General features: G+C 55.9%; 1 non-coding gene across 1 annotated transcript; it reads right to left on the bottom strand.

Annotated features, from left to right (window-relative positions):
- Window positions 1-1,062: 1,062 nt before the first annotated feature.
- Window positions 1,063-1,133, bottom strand: TRNAC-GCA (transfer RNA cysteine (anticodon GCA)). Its single transcript has one exon. It is a non-coding gene; the product is annotated as a tRNA-Cys (tRNA).
- Window positions 1,134-25,031: the final 23,898 nt, after the last annotated feature.

The following is a 25,031-nucleotide window of genomic DNA, read 5'->3' as shown; positions in this document are numbered from 1 at the left end:
AATTGTTGAAAGGAAAAGAGTAAGATGGGAAAAGGAAAATCAATTTGCATGGGGAGATGAAGTGTGCCCATCGGCCCACTGCCCTTTGCGGGGAAGACTGTGAGATCTTCAGAGCGGCCGCGCCAGCTGCTTATCAGCTCAGAAAGGAGCCCGCGTCCCCCCGCCGGAAGGGAGGGGGCCTCGTCTCCCTCAGCGCCTGGTGCCTCCTGGAGATGTGGGCCAGTCCCTCCCGGGCTGGACTTCCTGGTCAGTGCCCCGCAGTCCTGGGACACGCTGGCTGCCTAGGCAGGGGATGGTGGGGACTCGCCTGTGGGGTGGTTGTTAGTCCTCAAGCCCCAAGGCGGAGCTGCTGCCCGTGGCCCCATCCTGCCCCCGCCTTGTCCTGGGCCCAGACTCCTGGCCTTGCCCAGCAGTGGGCAGATGAAACACCCCTGAGTGACCTCAGAGGACACTGGGGCTCCTGCTCACTGCCCTCACTCCCGGGATCATCCTGGGTGCAGCCAGGCCCCCGCCTCCGAGAAGACTGGGACCCTCCAGTCTGAAGCCGGAGCAGGCCCACTCCCGCCCACCCTGCCCTCCCCAGGGGCCCCAGAGCTGCGGGCAGGCTTTCCCCAGGACGCCTCTCCCTCCGCGCCTGCATCTAAGGCCTCCTCTGCTGTGAGGCCCCTGCACCTGGGCAGCAGTGCCAGTAGAACCCCACTTGAGGCCTGGCTCCCCAAGGCTTTGGGCCTCGTGGGACTAGACCGCAGAGCCTGGCCTGCAAGGTGGGGGCAGGGTCACCAGATAAGATGCAAGATGACCCTTTAATTTTCAGTTTTAGAAATGCAAAGAATATTTTTAAAAGTATGTCCCAAATATTACATGGGGTATACTTAAACACTAATTCACTGTGCATCTGAAATTCAGACTTCAGCGGGCATCTTGGGCTTCTGTGTGCTCAATCTGACACCCTAGTGACACCCCACGCTCAGTCGTGTCCGACTCTTTGTGACCCCATGGACTGCATGGGATTTCCCAGGCAAGAATACCGGAGTGGGTTGCCATGCCCTTCTCCAGGGGATGTTCCCAATCCAGGAATCGAACCTGGGTCTCCTGCATTGCAGGCAGGCTCTTTACCACTGAGCCACCAGGGACACCCCTAGAGAGTGGTGAGAAGGCGAGGTCCCTTTCCTGGAGGCCAGCGGACGTGGCCCTGCTGCGTGGCTGTGACCACGTGCTCGGACGTGCTTTCTGAGAGGCTGGTCTGGGCCAGGCCTGCTCTGGGTGCTGGGGTCTCCCCTGAGAACCCTCCCGAAGCTGACCGTGCAGCGGGGAGGAGCAGCAGACCAGGAGAACAGATGAAACACACACTCAGAACTGGACTCCACTCATCTCCACTCGGGGACTCGCATCTCCTTTCCCCCAGGTTTTCCTTTTTGGCAGCGGGGTTGGGGTCTGGGGGGGCATCCCTCTGGGCTCTGAGAGGACCTAGGACGTGTTCCAGGTCCAACGAGACAGAAGACCCAACCATATGCAAGCCTGCTCGCTCTGGTCAGCTCTGCACGACTTCTTATGACCCCAAGTCGTGCCGTCGAAGTGAGCAAGCAGAGACCATTCAACCTGGCTTCTCCTTCCCTTAAAAATACAGGCAATTATTTTTGGTACACTCAAGTATATAGTCATTAAGAAGTGTTTGAAAATCAAAAACGGGGAGAGAGCACCCAGAGTTGCTCAGTTCAGTTCAGTTCAGTTCAGTCGCGCCAGTCGTGTCCGACTCTTTGCGACCCCATGAATTGCAGCACGCAAGGCCTCCCTGTCCATCACCATCTCCTGGAGTTCACTCAGACTCACGTCCATCGAGTCAGTGATGCCATCCAGCCATCTCATCCTCTGTCATCCCCTTCTCCTCCTGCCCCCAATCCCTCCCAGCATCAGAGTCTTTTCCAATGAGTCAACTCTTTGTATGAGGTGGCCAAAGTATTGGAGTTTCAGCTTCAACATCAGTCCTTCCAGTGAACACCCAAGGACTGACCTCCTTTAGGATGGACTGGTTGGATCTCCTTGCAGTCCAAGGGACTCTCAAGAGTCTTCTCCAACACCACAGTTCAAAAGCATCAATTCTTCAGCGCTCAGCTTTCTTCACAGTCCCACTCTCACATCCATACATGACCACAGGAAAAACCATAGCCTTCACTAGACAAATCTTTTAATGTCTCTGCTTTTCAATATGCTATCTAGGTTGGTCATAATTTTTCTTCCAAGGAGTAAGCGTCTTTTAATTTCATGGCTTCAATCACCATTTCAGTGATTTTGGAGCCCCCCAAAATAAAGTCTGACACTGTTTCCACTGTTTCCCCTGTTTCCCCATCTATTTGCCATGAAGTGATGGGACCAGATGCAATGATCTTCGTTTTCTGAATGTTGAGCTTTAAGCCAACTTTTTCACTCTCCTCTTTCACTTTCATCAAGAGGCTTTTTAGTCCTCTTCACTTTCTGCCATAAGGGTGGTGTCATCTGCATCAGGTGTGTGTAAACCCCGCTGTAATCCTAGTCAGCTTCCTTTCTGCTCTTCACTCTACCCAGAGGCTTCTGTCTATAGCGTGACTTCTGTCCACACTCCATACTTCCCACCATGTCGTTAAAGCATCTTCCTGAGAATAATTTTTATTGATTTCCATTTGACTGTGAGAATTTATCCCACTTACTGCATAACTTTCCCTCTGTGGCCGGACATTCATATTATTTCCAATATTTTCATATGATATAAAATGCCACAATTAACATCTTTGTGTCAAAAAATGTTACTTCTCCTCTCTATTTGAGAGAGTGTTGTCTCAGATGGATAAACGTAAGGAAAATATTGGTCTGCACCTAAATTTATCTAAAGTTTTCAGTATGCATTTTGTTGTTGTTGTTGCTTGGAATGGAATACTGGTTTTCATTTCAGTTAGAGTTTATTTTTGACATAATATTGGTGTTCAGTTTTATGAATCCCAAACAATAAATTTTTCCTTTGCTGTGTCTTCTACTACTTCTAATCTGAAAAACTCTCTTACTCTCTAGAAGTGAGTATATAGTCAATTACAATGTCATTTTTCTTCTAATTCTTCTGGGTGTGTAATTTTTCTTGACATGGCTGGTTCACATCTTGAGGGTGTGTGGGGGTTGGGATCAGGGATGTGTGGGTGGGTCTGGATTAGCTGAGAGCCCCTTCTACCACTGAGTCAAACTCCGCCAAAACCCTGCCCCAAGCCCAAACCCCATCCCTAAGCCTAAGCCCCACCCCCAAGCCCAAGCCCCACCCTGCCTGCACATCTGCATCCTTCGTTCTTCCTGTCTCAGAAGGACCCGTTCCCACTTTCTCCCTGTTCCCCAACTCCAGGCCCCTCTCCTTGGCCTTGCCCCGTGCCCCTGGTGGGCGACCCCTCTGCTGGGGACACAAGCCCACCTTCATCTACCCTCTCCTCCTCTTGGTGTTGGTACAGGGCAAGACGCTGCCCTCCCCACCTCCCTCCCAAGAAGGCCTTCTGCCTGGACATCCCAGTGTCCCCTCCTTCAGAGCCTCATGGTGTCAGTTACGACTTGCTTTTCCTGTGTGCAGACTTCACCTGTCCATGGGGATCACCTGAGGTCTTTCAAACACTCATTCATTCACTGGTCCATTCATTATCCAACGACCCTGTATTGGATCCTTGCTGAGTGTCAGGGAGGCAGCTTTCAGCAGGCGCCACCAAGTTCTGCTCCAAGCCTTAGAACACAAATATTCCACAGGAGGAGACAGCTGATGGACAGGCCAACATCAGACTTCAGCTAGAAATTTCTCACTTGCTGTGAGTGTGTGGGAATAGAGCTTGCCTGCAGAGGCGGTCCAGCGATGGTGTCTCTGAGGTGACATTTAGTTGAGAGCTGAGAAGAGGGGAGAACAGCCTGGCTAGGTGCCACCTGGGAGGGGGATTCCCTGCTCAGGGTGGGGAGGACAGGCCCCGAGATGAGGAGGTTGGGGGGTGGGGAACAGTGAGTGTGGTGGATGTGCGGGCCGGTGGGGAGGGATACTCCCAGATGAGGTCGTGGAGCCCTCCCAGACCTGCACTGTCCCCTGCGGGAGCCTCCAGCAGCATGTGGTTCCTTCAGCTCAAATTTAAATGAATTAAAACAAAGTACAGTTTAGAAATCTGGTTCTTCCGTCACACTGATTACTTTTCAAGTGGTAAATAGCCACATGGCTTGTCAGACACAGAACATCCCAGCACCACTGGTGGTTCTGTTGGGCATGGTGCTCTGGACCATGGTGGGGGCTGAGAGGGAGTGGGATCTGAGTTAGGCTTGAGCTCTAGGTGCCTGTGGGGTGAAGGGAGAAAGAGAGGGTTGAACCTGATGATGGAGTGGAAGTGGACCAGGCTCCATGCTGACCCCCAGGCTTCGAACAGCAGTGCCAGTGTTGGAAACTGGGGGGCAACAGGGCATGGAGAGGGCAGGAACTTAGGAGCCCAGGGGAGGATGTGTCAGGTGGGAGATACGAAGGAGGCTGCAGCGGAGGTGGTGGGGGTAGCTGGATACAGGGGCCAGCCCCAGAGCTGATAGGCTGAGGCCTCTGGGGAGCAGGTTTAGCTCACCGTAAAGACAGGCTTCCGACCAAGCAGTCTGCTAATGCACCACAGTGAGCCTCCCATCTCCAGAGGTAATCAAGCAGGAGGAAGGGCCACCTGGCAGGGATGCTGTGCAGGGAATCCGAGTAACAGATCTTCAGTTTTTATCGAGGTTATTAGAGTGGACTGAACACTGTCCCTCCAAATATGACCACAGTCGGACCCCCAGACCCAGTGAACGTGACCTTACTTGGACAAAGGGCTTTGCAGATGTAACTGAGTTAAGGGTCTTGGGATGAGGACAATCAGGACAGGCCCTAAGTCCAATGACAGGTGTCCTTAGAAGAGACGCACAGAGGAGAGACAGAGAAGGGAGAGATCACGTGGAGAGCAAGCGGAGACTGGAGTGATGGAGCCACCTCCAAGGACGTCTGGGGCCCTGGAAGAAGGAAGAGGCAGGAAGGATCCCCGTGGAGGCTCGAGAGGGAGCACAGCCCTGCCAACACCTTGGTTTTGGATTTCTGGCCGTAAGAGCTGGGAGAGAATAGATTTGTGTCTTTTGGAGCCCCCCGGTTTGTGGTCTGGCTCCAAGGCCACTATACAGGAAAGCGAGGAACTGTCAGAGGCCCACCACGTGCAGGCTATGCCAGGCTGGCCGTGCTACCCCCACCCTCTCTGCCCCTCCCTGCACTTCCAGCTCCACAGAGGCAAATGTCTTCATCTCCTTCTCCTGATAAGCGTGATATTTTTCTTCCATATCTCTGAGTACACATTGCTTCTTGCTTTTCCAGTCTGCGGCTTTTTCAACAGGCTTCTGCCTTGGAGGGGGAGGCTCCGGCGCCTTCCTGCCTCACCCTGCGTGCCTGCCCCCTGCCCCACCTGCCCAGTACAGGAATAACGCCGTTTCTGCCAGATCGATGTTGTAAATTCCTCAAAGCTGAACCCAGAATACATTCTTTCTTTCCTTTGCCTGCATCAACATTTTGTTTCCCTGGAGCTAGTAATGCTCTTATTTTTCCATTTGCTTCATTTTCTGCACACTTAACACTAAATCCATGTCAAATTCTCCCCCAGTCATGTAAACACACGGGCTCCCTGGCTCTTCTTTCTGCAGGAATGGCTCTCCGCTGGTCCGAGGGAGCCCAGGCCTCTGGTTCCCGGTCTCCTGTCAGGCTGGCCGCGGGGTTCTGGAAGGCTCTCCTTCTTCTGACTTCAGTTCAGTTCAGTTCATTTCAGTCGCTCAGTCGTGTCCAACTCTTTGCGACCCCATGAATCGCAGCACGCCAGACCTCCCTGTCCATCACCAACTTCCGGAGTTCACTCACTCACGTCCATCGAGTCAGTGATGCCATCTCATCCTCTGTCATCCCCTTCTCCTCCTGCCCCCAATCCCTCCCAGCATCAGAGTCTTTTCCAATGAGTCAACTCTTCACATGAGGTGGCCAAAGTACTGGAGTTTCAGCTTTAGCATCAGTCCTTCCAAAGAACACCCAGGGCTGATCTTCTTCAGAATGGACTGGTTGGATCTCCTTGCAGTCCAAGGGACTCTCAAGAGTCTTTCCCAACACCTCAGCTCAAAAGCATCAATTCTTCGGTGCTCAGCCTTCTTCACAGTCCCACTCTCACATCCATACATGACCACAGGAAAAACCATAGCCTTGACTAGACAGACCTTTGTTGGCAAAGTAACGTCTCTGCTTTTGAATATGCCGTCTAGGTTGGTCATAGAAGGAGTCATTTTGGTGGAGCAAATTCTTGCAGAGAAGGTGCGTGGGAGGCACCTCTGACCTTCGCGGGAGGAGCAGACTCTTCTTTTTGAATGATTCTCCGTTTATCAATTTGCGGCTGCGCCTCCAGGCACGTGGGATCTTAGTTCCCCAAAGCAGGGATCGGACCCGCACCCCCTGCATTGGAAGCGCGGAGTTTCAGCTACTGGACCACCAGGGTGGTCCCAAGCATGTTTACTCTAACCTCACACCAAGTCCGTCTCTTGGCGGGACGGGGTGTGGACGGGAACCAGCCTCTGAGCATTTAGGCATCATGCCCTTTCTTTGAGTCCAGCCTTGCACTGGGATCACTGACGTTTTGCCTTTCAGTCCTTTGTATGAAGTGTGTTTGTTCCTCTGGATTCTCTGTCCTGCAACACGATGTGAAAATTCTTTGACTCCACAGCATGTGCGTGCTGCAGGCTGGGGTGGACATTCCCTCCTAACCTCCCCTCCTGGCAGCCCCTGGGAGGCAGGGAGGCAGGGAGGCAGGCGTCAGTGCCTCGTCCTCCCAAGGCCTGGTGCTCCGTCCCCTGCAACCTGCCTTACAGGGGTCATTGCCGTCGCTTGCCCGTATGTTTCCTGTTAGGCTGAGAAATCCAGAGCAGAGATGATCCCTTATTGTTCTTCAGACTCCCAAGGAGGTCACTGCACATCACAGAGCAGGTGCAAGCTGCCCGTAACACGGTGCCCCAAACATACAGGGTCTGCAGTCAGCAGCCTGGTGCCGCTCACACAGCTCCCCCACGGCCTCCAGTGTCTCACGGGAAGCGGTCCAGGTGTTGGTCAAGGCTGGGGGTCTCATCTGAGGCTTGACTGGGAAGGGACCTGCTTCCAGGCTTACCTGGTTGTTGGCAAGATTCAGTTCCTTGTGGGACTGAGGGAGCCAGAGGAGGACTGGGGTGAGGACCCAGGCAAGGGGTCCTTGGTCTATGCGACTAAGAATAGGATCCTCTCGGGAGAAACAGACAGCTGGACACTAGGGAAGAGCGGAGTGAGTACACCTGCGTGTAGGTGGGTGGGCTGACCAGGCCACACGTCCCAGGGAAGTATCCCATGGTGGATGGAACCCTCACGGGGCGGGGAGTCGGCCTGTTGAAGAGATTTGCTACAAAGAGGCCATAAGGTGCTGAACAGGGGCTGGTGGTATTCAGTTGTGCCTGCCTGGAGGTTCATTTTTCTGCCTGGAGAAGCATTGACTCTCTTGTCGGGCCACCCCGCTCCTGGGCGAGTGAGCATCCATTTTTCTCCGTGCAGGATTTGTCTTATTTCGCTCTGCGAGCGGCCGCGTTTAAGCTCCAGTAAATGATTGCAACGTGGGCATGATAACTTGGCCTTCAGTGGCATTTATTTTTCCTCTTGGCCAAATGCTGACATATAAAACTCAATTGCATTTTGAAGAAAGTCAAGCAACGTGTGTGTTTGCTCAGACCCCTTGTAAGGCCCTGGGAGGCGCCTCCCACTCTGGCCATTCTCCAGCTGGGCAGATGAAGTTCAGTGGGCTGGGCTGCCTGGAAGTTGGCCCGAGAGAGATCGCTGGGGAACCTGAAATCACGGGAATGGAGGTGTCTGAATTTGGAAGATGTGGTGCTGTCTGCCCCTTAGGGACCTGGTTAAGACCCTGACAACCTGCTGCAGGAGACCCAACCCCCATCCACTGAGCCTCAAGCTTTCCTCTGTGAAATGGGCCATCACCCCCAGGGCGCATCCCCCAGGGTCAGAGCACCTGCCGCCCTCGGCCAGGCTGCAGCTCAGACCACATGCCACTTTGCCCCTCTCAGTACCAGGTCTGGGACCAGCTTATGCCACCTCCAAGGGCCTCTGCTTCCCAACCTGCCAAAGAGCAAAGTGCTGGATGCCAGCTGTGTGGCTGGTGTGTTGGCGCAGCCCCGGCCTTGCATGGTGCTCGGTCGTGAGTGCACTCTGCTCCCTTTCCCCTGGGTCAGGTTGACTGAGCATCTCCAGGGGCCAGGAGATGGTGCTGGTCCTCTACAGGTCCTCTGCCACAGGACGCACAGATCTGGGGGCCCCATGGGCACCAGGCTGGCGGTGGTGGCGAGGATCCAGGGCCTCTCTCTGCAGATCGCCTCCCCAGCCCTGCGTCCTGCTTCCCTGTCTCAGCATCTCAACAGTCTGGGATTTCCATGCTTCCAGTGGTCTTCTCCTAGAGCAGATGGGCCGCTGTCTCTGGGCCCACCTGTGCTGAACTCTCACGTCTGTGCCCTCTGATGAGGACTTGGGGCGCCTCTCAGAGGAGGGAGTGCAGACTCCCCACCGGCTCTGGGTTTGCCCAGGGGACATGGCTGGAAGTGATGCTGGGCCGCCTCCGAGTGGGGTCTCTGGAAGCACTGGATGTCTTCTCCCCCAGCTTGGGTGCCTGTGCTCTACCAGGAGGGCCTCAGCCCCTCCATCCGGGCCCAGATGGACCTGCAGACCATGCGTTCAGAGCCCAGCCAGCCACAGAATGTCAGGGAGGTCTCTGTCTGCAGAAGAAGCTGCCTAACTGACCCCTCAGGCAGACACGCTCTGCCAAGCGGGAGTTGTGTTGGCCGGGCTCCTGTGCAGCCTTGGGCCTGGATGCACACACAGCCGCACAAGCTGTGCGCTTGATGGATGAGTGCCGGAAGGAGAAGGGAGGCCCGGGAAGAGAGCGTTCCTCTCTGAGGCTGCACACATGGCGAGAGATGGATTCTGGTGGGATCTGGGTTCCCTCTTCCCAGGGTGCTTCTTCAGCAGCGTGTGGAGTTTTTAAGGATGGAGAGAAAGCGAAAGTGTTAGTTGTGTCCCGCTGTTTGCCCACCAGGCTCCTCCGTCCATGGAATTCTCCAGGCAAGAATACTGGAGTGGGCAGCCGTTCCCTTCTCCAGGGCATCTTCCCAACCAAGGGATCGAACCTGGGGTTCCTGCATTGCAGGCAGATTCTTTACTGTCTGAGCCACCAGGGAAGCCCTTTTACTGAGAAAAGGGAAAGCATAACTGACCAGTTCACGGAAGGACAATAAACCCGAGAGCATTTGCCTCTATCCTGCCTGCCAGGAACTCTGCTAGCTCTCAGCAGGGGGAGGGCCTTTTGGGGTTCAGGAGCCCCCTGATTCCCCAGGAAGTGTCTGAAGAGGCTGACTCCTCTCGTGGACTATTTCTGTTGGAGACTTGGGAGAGAAGAAATCTATTTTAGATCATTAAAAAAATAACTTTCTCTAATATTTCACTTAATGGTGGATTTTTAGACACTTTCACCAAAGGAAGAATGGATTTTCATGGAAAGGTGTGAACCCCACAGTCTATAACCTGCTGCTCCTTCGGTAGTCTGAGGAGGTGGTGCTTATGGGGATGATGAAGACAAGGAAAGAGGGAGGGGGTGGAAACTGCCCCCAGGAAAAGCCGGGCTCCTGGCCTTTACTCACGTTGTGCTGTGTTGAACCTCTCTGCCTCCCTCCAGGGACACGAACCCTCCTTCAGTCTCAGCTGAGGGGTCACCAGCACCCGGCAGTCTGCCATGATTTCCTTAGCCCTCTACCCCCATCTTACTCTTCTGCCTTTAAAGGGCAGAGGCCACGCTTCACACATCTTGGGTTCAGTTCTCCAGGCAGACAGCCTGGCCCCAGACAGATGGCTGGTGTGCGATTGGGCTCCTTTCGTTCTCAGCTCTGTGACCTTGGCAATATTACTTAACCTCGCTGAGCCTTAGGCTCCTAGGTGTCAAGTGGGACCATCACAGACCCCACCGCAGAGGGTTATCACAGAGACAAAGGGGATCATGTACTTAATGCCCCTGGTGCAGCACGTGTCATGGAACAAGCCCTGCTGAGTGATGGCTGGTGGGGTCTGCAGGCGCCAGGGTCCCTGCCAGTGCTGCTGTTGGGGCTGCATCAGTGTCTTGGGTGTGTTTTGTCCGCAGGTTCTTGACGACTGCTGCCCCGGTGCAGCTGCGCTAGAGTCAGAGCTGGTGCAGGACACACGGCCGCAGAGTCCAGCAGGGCCTCCCCCGGAGGACCGGGCCCTCGCCACGCTCCGTGTCCGCCTTCAGCACCAGTTACCCATCTCTTTACAGGTGAGAAAACCAGACCAGAGCAGGTTCCACTGACTCATCCCAGGTCCTGCAACGGGGGGACAGGGGGTGTGGGGGCCAGAATGGCGCCCCCTCCCAGCCTGGTCCTCCATCCACTCACGGGCTCGTGGTCATAGACGGTAACTTCCTGCCTGCCCAGCTGGTATCCTAAGGAAACATATTTTGTGGAGAATTGTGGATGACTCCGTCATCCTTTCCAGGGAAGCTGTCAGTTCTTGTTAGGCTCCAAGGGGGACATTTGGAGGATGTCCCCTAAAAATGATAATAACGTGGGCGTTTCTGAAGGCGTCATGACGTTGAGAGAAGCAGAGGAGGGCCCTCTATGGCCAGGGTGACGCTGGTGACCGTGTCCATCACGTTCCTTCTCACAGACGAGCCGCTGGGGCCCAGTGGTGCTCCCTGTGGCCTGGACCCTGGTCGCTACCCCCCTCCCCCTGCCCCCAGGTCCTCCTTTCTGTATACCGGCTGCCCGCAGGGCGCATAGGGGCCTCAAGCCCCAGACAAAAACAGCAGCTTCTCCTGCAGTGGCCAGTGAGCAAAGGCAGCACCCAGCAGACCACTGTGGGTGCTCTGGTGAGCTGTCCCCCGTCCACAGCTCACTCCCGCACCCCCTCCTGGCCTTGCCGCCCGGGCCACAGGGATTCTGCTCACTAGGTCACACCCTCCCTGGGGTGAGACCCCGTCGAATGGCCGGTCCGGTTGCAATGCCTGGTCTCAGCTCCCTGTGGGGGGCCTCAGCCTCTCCCTCTGCCTGGTCCCGCTCGCTGTCCTCACCCTCTTCCAGAGCACACACCGCAGTCAGCACACAAACCCATCTCAGAAACTCTTTCAGGGAGTCAGTCTAAGGTCCTATTCACAGGAAAACCACAGAGGCCCCAGGGGCCAGGTTGGGTCAAGTAGGCAGGCTTAGAAACCACTGCAGGCCCTTCGGGGTGGGCTGTGCTTGGTGGCTGAGAGTGGAGCTGGGCAAGGAGTGAGGCTCTGGGGCAGGAGGCTGGGGGGCAGGTCCCCAGAGGGACCAGGCCCCAAGGCCGCATGGGGTGGGTGCATGGGTGTACAACCTGACAATAAGGGGCCTCCACCGGGACCAAGGGCAGGTATGCCCCCACCAGCAGAGGGAGCCTGCAGAGCTTCTCCCCAAAGCAAACAGCACCCCAAATCTCTGTGTCTCAGAGCTCATGAGGGGCCATGTGGGGAGCGGGGACCAGCCAGCTCCCCAGCAATCAAGGGTTTGTGCAGGACTGGTGTGACCAGTGTCTGGGTATGGGTGTGGTCAGGTAGGGGATCCCAGCACAGAGTGAAATGATTACTGGTGATTTGAAGGTGGTGATGCAGGTTTTGGTAGCTCGTTTATGCGACCTTTCTGAGAACCTTCTATGTGCCAGGAATTGTGCTAGGTCCTGGGGATGCAGGGGTGGTGCTGAGGTTCCTGATGATGGGCGTGGTTGCACTGAAGTTAGTGATATGATGACAGGGCTCCTGGTGATGCCAAGATGATGGAGGTGATGATGGTGATGGTGGTGATGGTGATGATGGTGAAAATGATAGTGATGGGGGTGGTGATGGTGATCATGGTGATGATAGTGATGGTGATGGTGATAATGGTAGTGATGGTAGTGGTGATTGTAATGATGGCGATGATGGTGATGATAGTGAGGGTGGTGGTGATGGTGGTGATGGTGGTAGTGATGCTGGAGGTGATAGTGATGATGGTGATGATAGTGATGGTGGAGGTGATGGTGATGATAGTGATGTTGGTGGTGATGGTGATGACAGAATTGGTGGTGGTGATGGTGATGATGGTAATGGTGGTGGTGATGGTGATGATGTGATGTTGGTGATGGTGATGATGGTGATGGTCATGACTGATGGTTATGATGATGATGGTGATAATGGTAGAGATGGTGGTGGTGTGTGATGCTGGTGATGGTGATGATAGTGATGCTGGAGGTGATGGTGATGGTGGTGATGATGATGTGATGCTGGTGATGGTGATGATAGTGATGCTGGAGGTGATGGTGATGCTGGTGATGGTGATGATAGTGATGCTGGAGGTGATGGTGATGCTGGTGATGGTGATGATAGTGATGGTGATAGTGATGCTGGAGGTGATGGTGATGGTGGTGACGGTGATGGTGGTGATGTTGGTGATGCTGGTGACAGTGATGGTGGTGATGTTGGTGATGGTGATGACAGTGATGGTGGTGATGATGATGGTTATAGGAGATGGTGGTGGTGATGGTCATCACGGTGGTGATGGTGTGGTGGTGGTAGTGATGATGGTAATCATAGTGACGGTGGTGATGGAGGTGCTTTGAATGGTGGTGATGCCGGCCGTGGTAGTGGAAGTATTGCTGGTGGTGATGATAGGCATGGTGATGGCAGTGCTGATGGTGGTGGCAGGGCTGGTAGAGGAGACTGTGTTGATGACACAAAGTGTGTCTGATATTCAGCACCCCTGAGCTCTGTCAGCTCCTGGCTCTTTCCCTCTCGCCCTTCCCTAGTGGGAGTTTTCATTTCCTAAGCAGGCTGTGACTGCACCAGCAGCAAAAGACGCTCTGGGAGCAGGAGGATGGGAATCCTTATCTGTTAATTGGTTTTCAGCCTCTCTCTCCCCCTGCACTGCTGACCCTCCCCAGTCTCTGCCCTTATCTCAGGGCCTTTCCATGTTCTGCTAAGTTTAGCTTAATCAGCCATTAGCCCAGGCACAAGGTGGGGCCCTTGGCCATCATCCATGGGGAAGCTTCTTGACATCTGTCAGCCCGAGGAGGAAGTGGGGGGGGGGCAGAGCAGGGGTTCCAGGGCCCCCTGCAATTCAGAGCAGAGCTGGACCCAAAGGAGCAATTCAACCAGATACGCAGGAGCTGTGCTGAAGAGCTGCTCTCTGCGATGATCTGGGTTGGGGCACAGGCTGGAGGAGCAGAGGACACGCATGGGGCCATGTCTGGGGGAGGCCCAGGCAGCTCGGGGAGACCACCAGTCATGTCTGGAGGGCTGGCTCCCAGACTCAGGGCTGGGTCTCCGTCGGGGGTTTAGGGAGCTGCCAGGGCCTGGGGCTAGGGACCAGGGAGACGGGAAACTGGACTCCAGATGACTGCACTCACTGCTTCCTCTCTCGGCTTTAGTTTCATTTCACTTTGGATTGTGCGTCCCCTCTCCGTGCAAGCAGGTGTGGCCATGTGGGACTGGGTCAGCCCGTGACTGGGAGAGGCCCTTTCTTCTGGGGGACCACCTGGGAAGCGTGGACATTGAGTGTATGTGTGGCTGGTCTGGCCTTGCCGGGGAGTAAGGTCACCCTCTGGTTGCGCCTGCCACGGCCCCTCTTAGCGTGAGAACAGCCGCCTCCCAGCCCAGCTGGCAGAGGTCCTGTGCTCACATGCGCTGGGTCCTCTGTGGTTTAGAGCCAAGGCTCTGGTTTTTAAGTGTCAGCATCTCTCCAGGGAAAGTCTGGTAACTGGGTAAGGGAGCTGGATCTGTGCTGGTGAAGTTCCTGAGCTGTGACTGATTGAGACGATTCTTGGACTGTGGGGTAGCGTGGTCCTGCCCGAGCACAGGCCCAGAGCACGTCCACAGGCCGCATTCCTCAGGGGAGGAGCGTCCAGGCAGAGTGGGCTCCCAGCACCGCAGTCCTCCCATCCCTGTCTGCAGACTCATGGCCCCATCCCTGTGCCAACCACACAGGATGCGCCCCAGGGTAGTCTGGAGCTGAGGACCGAGGGGCTGAGGTTCATCCCCAGCTCCCCTGCTGTGACCCGAGTCCACACACTTACACACCTGCAAACACGTGTAGAGCTGCAACCACGTACCGGCGTGTGCCAAGCCTGGCGGAGCGTGGTGGGAACCAGGCACGACTCCTGCCCTGGGAGAGCTGACCATCCAGAGGGCAGAGGGAAGCAGGCAAGACAGCAAACAGATGGGCAGATCACAGTCTCTGGCCCTGTTGTGAGGAGGCACCCTCCCCAGGTCAGGGCCCCAATGCAGACGGGATGGTGAGAACTCGGGGCCCTGGCATATGTGGTGGGAGGAAGAGGGGACAGCCCGATGGAGCAGCCGGGAAGGTCAGACGAGAGCCTGTGTATCAGCCTCCGTGCAGGCTCCCGTCAGAGAACACGGAGGACCGGGGCTTATAGACGCCTGGAGGCTGGACACCTGAGCTCAAGGTGCCCTGCCCCTTCCAGGGGGACAGAGCAATGAGTGGAGGGGACCCCAGGGGGCCAGCCTGGCTGGTGCAGGGCTGTGGCCAGTGGAGGTGGGCCTTTTATGCCATGAGGCTTCTGAGCACAAAGGCATCCTTCCCAAGGGCTTTGCTTTGAATATTGACAATAATAAATCTCAGACAACCAGAAAAGATTTCCTCACAAAGCCTCATGTCCCTGCCACCCCAAGTGAGAAAAAAATTCATTCCTGGAGGCAACCAATTGACATAAATTGGAGAGTAATTAGTCCATGTTTTATACCTTTTCTGCATAAGCATACCATAAACAATATGTCCCATTGTTTTGTGTGTTTAAACATTTACATAATGGGATTATGGTGTAAGTAATGTTCTGGAATTTCTCTCTTTACTCGACATTTTGCTTTTAAGGTCCATCCTTTTCCATAATATAGGTATACTCTGTATATTTTGAAGTGTTACTGCATACTCGGTCATTCAAAATATTCCAGCGTGTATCCACTTCCAAATTGAGGGGGTTTGGTTTGTTTCTGGTATTTTCTATTACAGATGGTGTCACAATGAAAATGTTATTTGTCAGGCTTTTACGTGTCATGTACTGGCCTAGGAATTTTAGTTACGTCTATCTTGGAATCTGCAGTGATGTCTGGAGGGGATGAGCGCACTTTGCAGGGAAGGAAACTAGGTTCAGAGCGGGTGCCCAATTTGTCTGGGGCTGAGCGGTCAGGAGACGTCCCAGGAAGCCCGTCAGCGTCGGGCCCTCTGCCGGACAGGTTCCCCTCCATTTCTGCAGGGCCCGTGCGTGCTCAGAAATGGCCCTGGACTCGCCCGTTCTCCATCCCACTAGATGCCACCAGTGGCTGTATTTCAAATAGACAGATGTGAAATGCTGAGCTAATGAATATGGACCTAACCGTCACGTATTGGTGACTATGCCACAGTATATATTCATGGTTTAGATCTTCCCTTTGGTGAATTGCCTGTTTGTAGGTTTTGTCTATTTTTCCCTTGGGTGTTTGTCTTTTTATTGATTTGTAGATGTTCTTTATGTATCTGGATATTGATCTGTTTTCTGCTGTGGGTTGTGAAGTCTTTTTCTCAGACAGTCACTTCCCTTTATGTTATGGTCCTTTTTCATACAGAAGTTTTAAATTCTGATATATCCAAGTTGACCATTTTCCTCTCTAGGTCTCCATTTTGTCTGCTTTTAGAAATTCTTTTTTTACCCTGAGATCACAGAATATTTTTCTGTACTTTAATTGTTTTAAAGTTTCGTTTATCACATTTAGATCTTCAGTTCTGGATTTTTACTGTCTTCAATATGTCTAGTCAACTATCGAGTACTATTTATAGTTCAGTGTGAAACTGAACATAAGATAGGCTTTCTCGTCTCGTTCTTCACTGTAATGGGAATGCTTCTAAATGAAGGATGATACTTCTTATAGGTTAACGCAGGGATCTGGGCAGCAGCATCACCACCACCGCCATCATCAAGCTTTCATGAAGCCATGAGGGGTCCATGTGGCCTGGACTCCTGGAGTTCTGGGGAGGGAACTAGGACCTTGGCAGGTCTTCCTGCACGAGGCCCACCCAAAACTAGGAGAGACAGTAGCCAGGCTGAGGGGGTTTGTCCAGAAAGGATGGGCGAGGGGGTCTGGAAGGTGAAGCCAGTCCCCGGGGACCACAAGAGTGGGTGGAGCAGAGAGTGAAGGCTGTCATCCGGGTTGGGAGAGTGAGGAGCAGGGAAGACACACAGTGTCAGTTCACAGTGAGAGTGAGTGCAGGTGGGTGGTGATCGGAGGCGGCAGGGGCCCAGTCTGATCCTGCCTCTGTCACTTACAGATGGTGCAGCCACGCTCAAGGTACTTAACCTGCTTAGGCCTCAGTTTTCTCACCTGTGAAATGGGCTCACAGAAACCCCTCCACAGCATACCTGGGGCTGAATTGAGTCATGTGGGCCAAGTGCCTGGTGCACAGCGAGTGTGTGGGAGGTGGGGATGTTGTCCTGGTGCCCACAGCTTTGCTGGGGAGGCAGATGTCCTGGCGGGGGCGGCCACAACATCCTCCTTCTGGCCACACCCAGGCCAAGGCACTCAGTCCCGGCCACTGGTCCTGGAGGGACAGAGCGCTGGGGAGAGGAGCTCGGAATGTACCACACAGTGTCCGCAGGGGCTGACGATGCGCTCCTGTTTCCACGTCCCGGGGAACTGTCGCTGGGATGCGAGCATCAGGGCCAGGCTGCCGGGTCTAGACTCCGAGTCACTGATCCCTCCTTTCCAGAACAATTCCCACCAGCGGTGAGGACAGAGAGGACCAGTCACTGACGCTGGAGGTAGAGCTGCCAGAGGAAACCAGGATGCCCGGCTAAAACTGAACAAAATTCAGTTCAGTTCAGTTCAGCTCAGTCGTGTCCGACTCTGCGACCCCATGAACCGCAGCACGCCAGGCCTCCCTGTCTATCACCAACTGCCAGAGTCTACCCAAACCCATGTCCATTGAGTTGGTGACAAAGTAATGGATAACAATTTTCTAGTAAAATTATACTTCACATAGTGCGGGATATATCTAACTGAAAAAACACTATTTATCTGGAATTCAATGTAACTGGCTGTCTTTTATTTTTATTTACCAGATATGCTGACCCCACTGGGGAGGTGTGTGGGCAGGGTCTGGGCAAGGCCTCAGATCTGACCACAAGGGCTGAGGCTGGAATCAGGGCCCCAGGTGGGGAAACCAAGGCAGAACCCAGCTAGGGATGGGGGATGGGGAGGGTGAGCAGGAACTGCCAAGCAGGGGTGTTTTGCGGGGACCCGGGGACAGAGGCTGGGCCTGAATTCCTCCCTGCACTTGCCTCAGGCTTGGAAGGTCACTTCTCCCTGAGCTTCCAACTGCTCAGCTATGAAACGGCTAGCAGTACCAGCCCCCAAGCCCAGGGTTACACGCTGCTGCCATCTTGGAGGTGACAGTTTAAAGTGAACCCCACAAAGGGGACAACAGTCTGTAGCAGGAGGCAGAATGTAGCTGGGGAGAGGTAGTTCCATGTAGCTGCAATGGTCCAGACGTAACAGGAAGGGGCACAGAAGGAGCAGTCAGTCTTGGCAGGCAGGTGGGGAAGGCTTCCTGGAGGAGGTGATGCTGGCACTGGGGCCTGCAGGCTGAGCCAGAGCCCACTGGGCAGAGGAGCCCTCGAGAGCTGAGCTGGATGGTGTAGAGTCACCCGGCCCAGCCGGGGGCACAGCCCCACCCCCACTCCCACAGCGGCCTTGGCAGGTGACTTGCGGGCGGTGGCTTTGGCCTGAGGATGGGGAGCTCAGCCTGACATGCAGTCACAGTCTCACTGTGGCAGCCTCAGTCCTGGGCCCAGAAAGGGGCTTCCCCAGCATTGAGTGCTCATTCCAGAGCAGACCCTGGGAGTCTGGCTTACAGCTTGGCTCACCTGAAATGGGCTTGTGATGGTCTGAGGCCCTGGCAGGAAAGCAGGCATGCAGGGCCCTCCTGAGCACCAAGTGCAAATGCCTTCTGCAGGAGGAACAGCTGTCTGTCATTAGCGCCAGGACTCCCCTCCCCCACCCCCGCACAGCTGGACGCATCTGTGGTCCAGCGCCCGAGCGTGCGGGCTGCCAGGGGCCGCCTGCTGGCTCAGAGATGGGAGCCCCGCACGCCAGGGAATACTGGGCGGCCCCGCTGTGGCCTCCGAGGGACCTGCCTCTGTAATCTCGTCCACCTGCTCCTGACTCTGTCCCCTGCTCAGGCTCCTGCCTCCCCTGGGGTGCCGGACCTCCTTCAGGACACGTCAGAAAGGGAAGTGTGCTTTTCAGGAGACAAGTGCAGGAGACCTCTGAGGCAGGACCCCCTGTCTGAGCCGCCCTCCTGAGGTCACTGCCCGCCTTGAGCATCCTGCTCTCCTTGGGCAGGTTCCCTCACGACACTGCTGTGATGCAAGTTTTGCAGAATGAGCTTGGCGAGCTCTAGTATGCAAACATGCAACAGAGTCATGACAAGCAGAGGTAGTAGTCCCTGCAGGGAGTCCGAGATTCTGAATTGTGTCAGTTTGGCAAAGGTACCTGCTACCGGTACAGAACAAGGAAACCTGCTCTCCTGAACGCACGTCACTCACCGCTCAGCTCTGCCCTGAGGGGCTCCCTTTCTGAATAGCCCCCTAGGGCAGGTTGCGGGCCCCGTTGACAGCTGTGGGACAAACTGGGGTTCCTCACTCTGCCCCACTCACCTAGGCAAAGGGGGAAAATGGTTAGGCCCTAGTAACTCGGTCCCAAATCCTCCACCAGGCTTCCCAGGTGGTGCTAGAGGTAAAGAACCCGTCTGCCAGTGCAGGAAACATGAGGGACTCAGGTTCCATCTCTGGGTGGGGAAGATCCCCTGGAGGAGGAAATGGCAACCCACTCCAGTATTCTTACCTGGAGAATCCCATGGACAGAGGAGCCTGGCAGGCATGCAAATAGTCCCTGGCATCACAAAGACTTGGACACAGCTGAGTGACGGAGCACCCACAAGCTTTCAGCAGCCGGTGAGCACGTTCCCGTGGGAATGAAGGAGGCAGGTGCAGTGGAGACCCGCGGGGCCGGGGCCGTGCTGCTGATGGAGGAGGCCTTCGCCACCCAGGGAGCCCCATCCTCTCCTCCTGCAGCTGGGGGGCCACGGGGGGAGGCCCCTGATCCGAGCAGTCTCCCTGCCAGTCCCACGGCCCCACCCCGCCTGCTCCTCCTGGGCAGTGTGGGGCCTGGGCTCTCGGGGCCTCTGACCCTCTGCATTGCTGAACACTGTCTGCTTCACAAGGATCCCAGGAAGCAGTTTGCTGGCCCATCTGGTGGACGAGGAAACTGAGGCTCACTCAGACTGTGTGCACCCCCTGCCTGGAGTCCAGGGTGCTGTCCCTCCTGAGCCAGTAGTCTGCTCTGGGGCTGTGATGCTTGAGCAGGGGGTTCCAGGCAGCTGCTCTGTCACCGTGGGCTCCTCGGGACCCCCAGCGTGGTGGGCATGGGTGCTGCTGTGCTCGGGGCCACCAGACTCCTGAGCCCCCCCACCCGTTTGTCCCACCCCCTGCCCTGTTTGTCTGTGACTCTGGGTCCTTGGAACAAATGATTTCAGGCTGAAGCTCATTCCAGCATTGCAGGTGGGGGTCTCCCAGGACCTCAGGTGGGGTCTCAGAAGGAGGGGTGGGGGTGAGCACACATGGAACCCTGGTGGGGCCTGAGGTCATCAGTCACAGGGGTGGAGAGCACCCTCCCACACTGGGACGGTCTAGCCTGGGGTTGGATGAGGACTGGGGGCCCTGAGACCAATGCCCCGAGCATGAGAGGCAGGGAAGGGGGCTGCCCCAGGCCTGTGTCCTGACGCCCAGGCCCCCATCTGGCTTGCTGAGGACCAGAATGAGAGGGTGAGGCTTCGGGGTCTGCCCTCTCCCTGACCCCCAGATTACATGATTGCTGGGGCTCACAGATGTTGCAAGCCTATGTTTTTAACAGGCTCAGATGCTAGGCTCCTGAGACAGCACCAGAGATTAGATTTACTTATTTTACCCCAAACTTAATCAGAGTAAAATTTGAGGTGACTTCTAAGAGTCTAAGCTTCTGAAAGGAGGCATCCTTCAAACACTAACACCCTAAGCTGCTTTGGGGGGAAGATGTGATGATGCCATGCTTCTGAAAGCCTGTGCTGCTCAGAGTCCCACATTCCCTAATTCTGTGTCTTCGGCGGGGCTCCGCGTGGCCGAGCCGGCGCCCGTGAATGGTGACAATGCCCCAGATGATAGGCTATGCAGGCTAATCTTCCCTTTGAGGGGCTTTGATGAGCTCCTGGAACAGCTGCTTCAATCAGAGGGGAATTTTGCTGAGCGCTGGGGATTTGGAACCTCGGGGGCGAAGCTAATAGCAGCTGCTTTCTGGGAGGCTATTGGAATCTGGAGGAGGAGAGCGAGGCATTAATAAAGCAAGGTGTAAAAACCCGGGGGTCGTCCCAGCCCCAGAGAAATGGGCGAGGGATAGAGCTCGGCCCTGTCCTCTCTTCTGCACTTATGCACAAGCCCCCACCTCCCAACACAAAGCCCTGGACAGCCCTTCCCCAACCCTAGACATGTCCCCTGAGATCCCCTGCGGGGTCCTCCAGACTGGCAAGGTGCCCACTGGGTGAGCACTTGGCAGAGGGGCAGCTGGGGGAGCAGCCTCAGCCCACAGCAGCCCCCCCCCCCCATGCAACCTGCCCTGGGAACCCTCTGCATGATCCCAGGCCTGGGCGGCCCCTGCCAGAGGGGTGGGGAAGAGGGGAGGACACGTCAGGCAACTTTCCAGGTGTGGATGGGATGATTCTCCAGGCTTGGACTTGAATGGAAAGTGTCAGAGCGGGGTGCTTGAACCTCTGTGCTCTCACACATTCATTCATTCATTCATTCATTCATTCATTCAATTGCATACTCATTCAGCACCAACTCTGGGCCTGGGACCATGCCAGGAAAAAGGCTCTGTTGCTGGCATTATTCACAGTAACCAAGACTTGGAAACAACCTAAGTTGTGCGGATGAATGGGTGAAGAAGTTATGGTCTTTGTACACCATGGAATATTATTCAGTCACAAAAAGGAGGAAATTCTGCCATTTGTGACAAGCTGGGTGGACCTTGGTGGCATTATGCTAAGTGAGATAAGTCAGACAAGAAAGACAAATACTGTCTATGATTTCACCCTGACTTCTATGTGGAATCTGAATAAAATACAGACCAAACTCATAGGAAAAGAGATGAGATTTGCAGTTAGCAGAGGGCGTGTTGGGAGGGGAACTGGAGGAAAGTGGTCAACGGGTACAGACTAGGAGTTATACGATAAATAAGCTCTGGGGATAGACAACGTGGTGACTATGGTTAACACTGCTTCAGGAAATAAAGCAAAGCCGCTGACAGTAGATCGTAAGAGTCCTCATCACATGAAATGAAGCACATTTTTCTTTTTCTTTATACCTATATGAGATGATGATGTTAATTAAATCTCTTCACAATATCTGTAAATCAGACCATCATGCTGTACATCTTAAATTCATAAGATGCTGTCTGTCAATTATATCTCAATAAAACAGGGGGGAAAAGACTCTAGTGCTGGACTCAGTGTACTCAGAACATGTCAGGGTGTGCTAGGTGGGGGTGCAGGTGGAGAGGAGCTGTGGTTCCCCTTCTGCCTGCAGGGCCAATGCTCCGAAGGAGCTGAAGAGGGCTGGAGAGGAGGGGCTGAGATGGGAGGGAAGGGGCGGGGCGGGGCCGGGAGGGAAGAGGTGGCGCTCTGGGGAGGGTTCTTCTCACCCAGGATGGGAAGCCGAGAGGGAAGCAGTCGCTGGACTCCCTGACCTTGTCCTCCTGGCTGGGTCTCCCAACCTCTTTGGTTTCTCCTGCCCCCAGGTGGAGCCTCTTGACCTTGGCCTGAGCCTGGACCTGGCCTGAGGCAGGAGGGCTTTAAGGACATCAGGAGCGCCCTGTGAACTCCCAGGAGCGAGGACTGTGCGTCCTGGGCTGTAGGCGTTCAGCCTCGATATAGGCCGGGTGGTCCCCTCCTGCCAAGGGGCCCGAGTGTCATGGCTGGTGGCTGAGCACTGGCCTTGCTCCCCGGGGTGCAGCCTCCCTTCTGTCTGTGTGGCCCTGGCCTCGTGACTCCGGGGAGTTCCCGTTGCCTGGTGGCACCGAGGTCGTGAGGATGTCCACTATGGCAGGCTCTGCATCCTCAGTCCTGATGACTGGCTGCCTGGAGCCTGATCACTTGCCCAGCACCCGCTGGCCTGGACCCAGCCTGCTGCGGGAGCCACGTCCCTTGGGTACACTGGCGACCCCAGGCTCAGTGGGATCATTTCCCAGTGTTGGACATATGGGCAGACGGGCCCCTCGTGTCTTGAAAGTGGGAGGACGCTGGCTCATCACCACCACGCTGTTTGCAGCCTCGCTTCCAGCCAGAGAAAGCAAGGTGCTCCCTCCTCTCCTTCTCTGCAGTCCCTCTGTCCTGAAGTCAAGGGAGCAAGACCAAGGTGCGCGCAGGAAGCCTGCTGGGACCACAGCGGCTCCTAGATGCCCCCACGCATGCACCCACCTGGTTCCTAGACCCTGGCGCAGGGAGGCCGTCTGGGCAGACCACTGACACCATCGAAGAAGTTGGCTGTTTGCCGCCGTCCACCTCAGTCCAACCTCAGTCGGAGACAGGAGCTCAGCCTGTCCTTCCCACAGCTGACAGCTTCGCACAGAGGCCGGTCTGGAGTGTGTGACCCTGACCTCTGTTGGCCCTGTGCTGCCTGCGAGGGAGACGGGTGGGAATCAGGTGTAAGCATCGAGCGGGGTCGCGGCACTGTCCTGTGGGCAGCACCCCCACCCCATGCCCGGAGCCAGCTGTGGCTCTGCCCTTGCTTGGGCAGGTGCATCAGGAAGGTCACGGCCAGTCCTCCGAGCACCCCCTCGGCAAGGGCAGAGCGGAGCTTTGTCCGAGGGCTGTGGCAGAGAGGGCAGGGGTCCTGGTCCCGGTGGAGAAGGCTGGGGCAGGGGCACTGGCTTGGGTTTGCTGAGGCGTGAGTCCGAGGAGGACCAAGCCTTGGTCCTCGGGTCTACGTCGTGTTCGGGCAGGACGACGGAGAATTGGTTCCACTGCCCATCCTTGAACAAAGGAGGCTGAGGGGTCATCGCTCCCCCTCACAGCCGAGCCTGCCCTCTGGGGCCGAGCCCGCTGACTACGCTGGGGCCCAGAAGTGGCAGCTGGAGGCGTTCCTGCCCCGCGCGCCTGCTGAGATAGCAGAGCCGGTGTTTCCAATTAAATGGGACCTGCTGGCCGCTCCCTGGGCTGTGACTTGGGCAGGCTCCCCGCCGCTTCCCTGGACACACGTGCTTAGGCGGCAGAACCCTGTGTTTCAGAGACTGCCACCTGCCCCCCACTTCCAGCCTGATTCTCCCAGCGGACCCCCAGCGAGTGGGGAAGGTGCCCGGTCACTGGGTCTCCCTGGATGGGCTGAGATGCCGAGGACTCTTGTGGTGACCAGGAGCTGCCCTGCCCCGTGGCCCTCGCTGGTGCTCTATGGCTGAGCCTGTGCATCTGATGGAAGGTGCGCTCTGATGGAGCAGCCTTGCTCGGCAGCCTGGCTGATTTATGTCCCCCGCAGCCTGGCCACCTTGCTCAACCATCAGGACGCTCCGAGTGAGGGCTTCCGGGGTGGAGGCAGAGGGGGGACTCACAGCAGAGGGCCCCCCAACCCCGGCTGGCATGCCACCCCCCACACTGCCACACACTGTGATGGCAGACACAGGAGGCCTCAGGTAACTCAATGTTCAGAGCCCGGAACAAAGGTCATCAGGTGTCCTTTGCTTTAGAACTTATTTAGTGTCATTGTCCCGGGGGGACTTCCCAGGGGACGCTAGTGGTAAAGAACCTGCCTGCCAGTGCAGGAGACAGAAGAGACACAGGTTGAAACCCAAGTTGAGAAGGTCCCCTGGAGGAAGGCATGGCAACCCACTCCAGTATTCTCTCCTGGAAAGTCCCATAGACAGAGGAGCCTGGCAGCCTGCAGTCCATAAAGTAGCAAAGAGTTGGACATGACAGAGGCGACTTAGCACGCACCCACATACATCCCAGGTAGTGAAATGAGGTGATGACTGTTTCAGGAAGCGTGGGGCAGAGGGCTTCCCTGGTGCACAAGCTCTGTGAGCTCGGGTGGTTCCTGTTGGCCTGATCTTGGTGTCAGTATCAGTGTGGTGATGCTGGCAGCTGCCTGACAGTGCTCCCGTTTCACAGGAGAGCGTGCTGATGGTTGGGAAGGCCCCTGGCCTCCTCCAGGTCCTGTGTCTGACATGCTGTAAAGCCAGGCCCCAGATGAGGTTGGTCCCGAGCCAGGAAAAGCCTGGGCAACACCTGTGTGCAGGCTCTGCGGGCTGGTAGCTCCTAGTCCACCTCCCTCTGCAGACAGAGCCATGGCTCCTTAGCATCACCCATCCATTCACTCACTTGGCCAGCTGATCAGCCATTTATTTACCAAAGGTTTTCTGATCCTGACTGTGCCTCAGGCACCGTGGGGGTAAACAGGTGGGGGAGGACGTCCCTGTGTCCATGTCCTCGGGCGGAGGAGGGAGCGTGCTGGCCGTGACCCCTGGTGGTGAACTTCCTCCAGTGGGCCTGGTATGGGTCTGGGTAACAGAGTGGGGCAGGCTTCTCAGAGGACCAGTGTTTTAATGGGCTCCTGCGGAGTGTGTGGGAATCCGAGAGCACCACGGGAAGGGAAGGGCACTCCTGACAGAGCAATAGCATGTGCAAAGAGCCGGGCTGGGAGTACAGCGCACACAGCACTCACGGGTCTGGAGAGTGGAGGGTGAGGCGGGCAGGGTAGAGGTGGCCCTCTGACCCCCGCATGGACCCACGGACCTATCGCATGGACCCGGCATGGACAGGGTCTTGGTAGGTCCAGGATCCGAGGGCCAGAGCTAGGGAGAGAAGGG

Source organism: Budorcas taxicolor, chromosome 14 (assembly GCF_023091745.1).
Source record: "Budorcas taxicolor isolate Tak-1 chromosome 14, Takin1.1, whole genome shotgun sequence".
Taxonomy (NCBI): domain Eukaryota; kingdom Metazoa; phylum Chordata; class Mammalia; order Artiodactyla; family Bovidae; genus Budorcas; species Budorcas taxicolor.
Note: the sequence above shows the minus strand (reverse complement) of the source record. Positions and strands in the feature narration are given on the sequence as shown.